Here is a 6,329-nt window from a genome sequence, read left to right as displayed (position 1 = left end):
CTCTCTCTCTCTCTCTCTATCTCTCTATCTCTCTATCTCTCTATCTCTCTATCTCTCTATCTCTCTATCTCTCTATCTCTCTATCTATCTATCTATCTATCTATCTCTCTCTCTCTCTCTCTCTCTCTCTATCTATCTATCTATCTATCTATCTATCTATCTATCTATCTATCTATCTATCTATCTATCTATCTATCTATCTATCTATCTATCTATCTATCTATCTATCTATCTATCTATCTATCTATCTATCTATCTATCTATCTATCTATCTATCTATCTATCTATCTATCTATCTATCTATCTATCTATCTATCTATCTATCTATCTATCTATCTATCTATCTATCTATCTATCTATCTATCTATCTATCTATCTAACGAACGTGAGCATGACTTTGGGGCGCAATCCATCGCGCGCTCAATGAGCCTTGAAATCACCTTATTTATTTGTGATGAGCCCCGAACAAAGGCAGCAGACTAAATGGCACCTCTGACGTCACAACCATGGATTGTGCAAAGTCAACAGCAATAGTAAAATAGGAAATATTAATGTTCACATAGAGCAAAGCGCAGCATTCGAACCGGACCGATGGAAAACAACCCAACGACAAGTTGGCCAGGGTGTCCATTGGCTTGGCATTGATGTCTATTCATGGGCCAAGCGATTGTGGCAAGTCTGCCGAGCAGACAGCTCAGTGTCAAGCACTTTAAGGAGATTAACTGCATGAGCAGACTCACGTTTTTTTTTTCTCTGTCATCTCGATAATCCAGCAAAAGAAGCTAATATCTCCACCAATAACGCTACAGCGTGCCTGCTTTCAGATCGATTGCCACTCTTTTTTAATTGGCAAATTGGATTTTAATCCCGCTGCGATGATATTTCGGCGCATCTAAGCATCGGGCGGTCGTTCTCTTTTACGATTATTTGGCACTTCATTCTGAAAACTATGCGTCACATATACTTTACTCATTCTGTGTTGAGTGCAGGGAGAAATTAAATTAGTGTAACTTGAAGGAAACGTTTCAACAGATCCTCTGAGATGTTCCCACTGGCTAATGAAATTACGGCAGCTCTCCTACCTAATGCCATTCGAAGCCCCCCCCCACCCCACCCCCAAGCAAATCTCCAAACCACCTGATTTATTTTTAATGATATTACACCCCTCAGTTGGCTGTGTCATGGTAATAATCGGGGCCGCTCCAGCTGCCTGGAGACCACATTAGCCGGGCTTAATATTGGCAGCGCGGGGCCCGTCGAACAATGAGGCGATGGAATCGGGAGCTTAGCGGCAGGCTAGCCAATGGGCATACTGCAGGAGGTCGCGTATAGGCGTAAACCGAGGTGCTCCAGTTCCCTGTGCCCCGGAGGACTGGCATCATGATTAAGATGGGCCCGCCAGCGCCTAGCATCTCGGACATCAAAACCATGCTGCCCGGGGAGCGTGAAACAAGTTGCAAAGTGATACCCCGCTCGGTGCCAAGACAAAATCCAAGCATATGCACTTTAGCCCCGCCCCCCTGCTGTGATAAAGTCAGCCAAAAAGGTTTGGCCGGTCGTATGACATTAAATCAACGACTCAGAAGGACGGATGACACCAAACGCTCAACACTCGCATAAATGCTTGAAAGTACGCCACGGGACAATGCGAACGTATTAGCCGAGTGCTTTTGTCGGTTGGTCTAATTTCTCTGGCGGGGTCGTCGTGTTGCTGTATTTGCATAATGGTCACAGTGGGAATCAGACGAGGCCACTTGTGGGATACTCGCACCTGATCACAGACTCACGATGGATGGCTCTTTGCCAATCACAGCTCTGCGAGTCTCCCTCCACAATTCCGATCATATGCCGAACGTTACGTTTACATATTTGTTGGATTGTACAGCGCACAATTCAGTCAGCTATTATGTTTTGGCCCAAGTTGTTGTTTGGATGGGATTTTGTATGGGGGCTCGCAGATTAGCGCTGTTGATTAGTGGTTGGGTGTAATCCTTTCAGCCCCTCTCTCTCTGCAAAACACCCCTGGGATATGGCCGTCTCCCTCAGGAGCGCTAGCGTGGCAGATGGCTCCCCCCCCAACCCCCCCGTTCTGCCCCCTCCGACATGCAGCACACCCAAAAACACTGTTGATGTCCTGGGACGGAGGTTGTAAAGTATCCCGAATATGAAACCGCAGGCACCTTTGTTGAACGGCTCTCTCTCCACTTAGTGAGAATTGCCCTCGAGCCAGATTCCCATTCTGTTGCTATCTGCGCGATTGGAATGTTTTGCCAATCCATTAGCCCAAAGGAAGACGGAATAAGCTGCAAACAATCTGCTCATATCGCTGCGAATCATGCACGATGTTAGCAAAATACGATTTGAAGAATCGGATTCAAGTGTCACACTTGCACATTCATATATGTTTTATATACAATGGATATCTGGGTGAGTGCAACTGTCTTTCATAAAAAAAAAAAGAAAATAAATAACAATAATAATAATAAAAACATAAAATAGTTTGCATGTGCGTGTGACAAACGTCTCCTTCGGCAGTCCATATGCAGTGTAGACGCTTTTAAATTAAATGACAAACTATGTTTTAAACCTCTTTAAGAAATCAAAATCAACTTCACTGAAAGTAATGTTCTGAATTGACCGTATTTTCCGGACTATAAGTCGCTCCTGAGTACAAGTCGCACCACCGGTCAAACTATAAAAAAAAAATTCAACATATAGTCTGGAAAATACGGTAAGCTACTTTTTAATCTTTTTCCTTTTCATTTTCAATGCCTTGATTTTTTCGGGGGGGGTTACTGCATTTAAATTTACTTTTTAAAGTAATTATTTTGTTTTCTTTGCTTTTTTTCGCTGTCTGAGTTGTTTCAGGCATTTGCTTGTGTAAGAAAAACAAAACGTCCTCCATGACGGCCTCAATGAACACCAAACAGCACTCAGGGCCTTCTCAACATTTATGTAACATCCAGAACCATATCGACAATCTGTCGATGTGTGTGTAGCAAGTTGCTCCTTACTTCCTTCCTTCCTGGCAAAACAATACACTGGCATCACTCGGACTTGCTCACACTGTGCCATGCTTGCGGCCCGCCCCTTCTCCCCACTCACTCCATCTTTTATGATGTCTACAAGGGCTCAGCTTTCAGTAGCGGTGTGTGTGTGTATGTGTGTGTGGAGAGAGCTTTAATTCCCATTGTGTCGGCCCAGTCCTGGTGTGTGTGAGTGCGACTGTGTTTTAGCAAAGGAGGGAGATGAAGAAAAAGACAGGAACAAGGACCCATCTGTCAGCACCAAGCAAGGAGCCCTCCCATTTCACTGCGAGGCCCTGGGGACATGACTGAGAGACAACTCACTTGTGGCAGTGATTTCTTTTTTGTTGTTGTAAGGAAGGGGGTTAGCCTCATTATTAGCAACTGCAGAACTCAAATAGCTGGTACAAGACTCCCCTCATAATGACTCCAAAAATACAGATGGCCCAAACCACTGGTGCCTTGAGATACGAGTGATCCGACTTACCAACTTGCTTTTTCGATTTGACATGAGAGCAAACATTTGAGACATAAGCGCTGTATGATGGAAGTGAACTCAACTCATTTTTCGCCAAGCGACACTTATGCAGTGATTCGACAATTCTTCCGAAAATGATGTTTCAAGGTAATTAATGACAATAAAAGTTGAATTCTGCTGTCAGAGTAAGACAAATACCAGCTTTGTATTCATGAAAAGCCATCTTAGCTTCATGCTAACAAACAATGGAAAACTCTATAGACATGCTAACAAATAGCACATGAATGGTGTAGCAACACATGTGGGCTGACAATCTAACAATATATCCTTCATCGTCTTCATCTTCACGTAAATCGTCTTATTCTGCCCAGGTGGCAAAAACAGGCTCACCAGAAGAACCAGCACCAATATAATGAATAAACCATCATCCACAAACTCATAATTTTATTCTCTATAAAAGAGTACGAATATTTTCCTCATCAAAAGGCATATTACCAAAATCATTTTTGGGTGAAGGCTGGAACAGATGATTGGCATTTCCATTCACTTCAAGTTGATTTGCGATAGGACTGATATACACTCCAGCACACTCTTCAATTCTCCCGCAAATGACAAAACTAAAATGAAAAGTTATGATGTGGTTCCAGCGCCGACACATGACCTCTTCCAGAAGATTGGTTTTGTGTGTTAGCGCAAATGGGAGCAGGATGCCATTCCCTTTCCGTTGGACTGACGTTGGGAGCGGTGGGGATTGCCGGAGATGACGAGGTTTGAATTCCCTGTGCAGGCTGCAGGTGCGATGGAGGCCATGCACACTCGTGGGACGTATACGGTGGGGGGGGGGGGGGGGGGGGGGGGGGGCATGTACCTGGGGAGTGGGACTCTCTCTATATGTACACGCAACGTCCTTTTCTGTCTAGTTGTCTATAGACAATATTATTCTTTATCCTCTGCACAAAACAACTAATATAATTTTCCCTAAGACCTGAAAAGAGTTCAGATGTCTTAACTTCCTGTCTATCCATCTATCTGTCTTGTAGTGGCCCCAGATGGCCAAGGTGGGAACAACAAAAGGAGCAGCACAACGGCCAGTCAATTGATGCAACATAAGAAAAACGGATTTTTCTTTTCTTTTTAAGGTACATAATCATATTGTGCAATGTTATTTTCCTCCTAGAAAAAATACACAACAACAATTTGCGTTATGAGCAAGATGACAGAATGAATTGAACTCGTATCTCAAAGCAGCGCCTCCGACCACATGCACGCGCGTTGGCGCGCACGCCCAAAAGGCGCACTGGCCAAAAGGAGTGAGGGCCGTTATGGATGTCTAAAATGCTGTTTCAGCACGAGACCGCATCCGCGGACAGGCGAGTGACGCGTGAGCATCCAAGCAACAGATGCCCCCACCCCCAAGACCCACCCCCAGCACGCCTCCGAAATGCAGCCATCTGTCAGGCTCCGTTCAATAAATCGTTGGGCTGAGCCGAGCGCGAACCGCCGCTCTTGCATTCACGCGCGACGTTGCGACGAGTCACGTGATCCTCTTTAAGCCGCTCCAAGCAAAAGTGCGTGCATGCAAACTTCTCGTATGTATGCGTGCTGCTTGGCAAAGTTGAGGACCCCCCCCCCCCCCCCCCGGTCTCGTGCACAAAGGGATCAATGTGGGGGCACGTGCGAGGCGCGAGACCCCAAGAGGACAATGTGGTCCCCCACTGGGCCGAGGCTCGCCACGCACGGGGCCGCCGGCCCTTTATTATGCCACCACAAAATGTGAAAACGCTTCAATATGGAGAGTGTAAAAACAAGACGGTCTTGTCACGGCAGAGTTTTGCAGCTAGCAAATTCAAAATGTGCATCCCTTTTGCGACTTTTTTTTTTTTTGCGGCCTAATGTTAGAAAAACCTTCAAATCTAAATTGTTGACATGGCAACAAAATATAGCGCAACAAATGTGTGTGTGCAATGTAGCAAATTAAGACAAATTTCACAACAGAAAAACTTAAAACGTATTGAAATTGCTCAACTTAGAATGTTATGAAAGTTTGTTGCCTTGAAATTTCCAGTTTCTTACATTGTCAGGGTCCATATAAAAGGCCAACGGGTGCATTTAATTTGACAAAAATGCCGTTTCTCCTATTGATAAAATATTTCCTCGCCAGTGATAACACACACACACGCGCACAAAAATCCAAAATTTTGATTGGAAAGAAAGAGGACCGCTAGTGACCGAGCCCAAACAACTTTTTAATTTCATCTAAGAAACTTAATTTTTATCTATTTATCAAAGGCGGTCCAAAGTTTCCCATCCCGGACACATCTAAGCTCCCAATATTCGGTTTCCAAATTCTGGGCTGTTGATTGTCGCGCCAAGCGAATCACCAATAAGGAACGGAACGCGCGCTCAGTAACGTGCAAGAAAACAATCAAACGACGGTGCGCATGCATGACGCACACACACGCGCGCGCGCACACACACACACCTGCTCTCCACGCAGCAAGCTGTCAGAAACACTTAAATCCGCGCGCATGGAGGAGCGTCTCCTCGCCCGGCCACAAGCAGCCGTACAATGTGCGCCTAATGAAGTGGAAAATTCCTAATCCAACCGACTAATGATGAGATAGACAATCGATTAAAATGCTTAACGCACGTCGGCATTCAAACGATTTCATCCTGTCGCCGATGTCGCAAATGAAGGCAATAAATCTTGAAATTCCGATTTGTATTTTCAAACCACTTGCAAACGTCCATGTGAAGAATAGAAAATTACGGCGATGACGTTTACCATCTTAACTTAAATTGAGGTTTTAATTATTCGTTTCTAT

The sequence above is a fragment of the Syngnathus typhle genome, linkage group LG2 (assembly GCF_033458585.1).
Source record: "Syngnathus typhle isolate RoL2023-S1 ecotype Sweden linkage group LG2, RoL_Styp_1.0, whole genome shotgun sequence".
NCBI lineage: Eukaryota > Metazoa > Chordata > Actinopteri > Syngnathiformes > Syngnathidae > Syngnathus > Syngnathus typhle.
The sequence above is the reverse complement of the archived record's forward strand: the minus strand, read 5'-3'. Positions refer to the sequence as shown.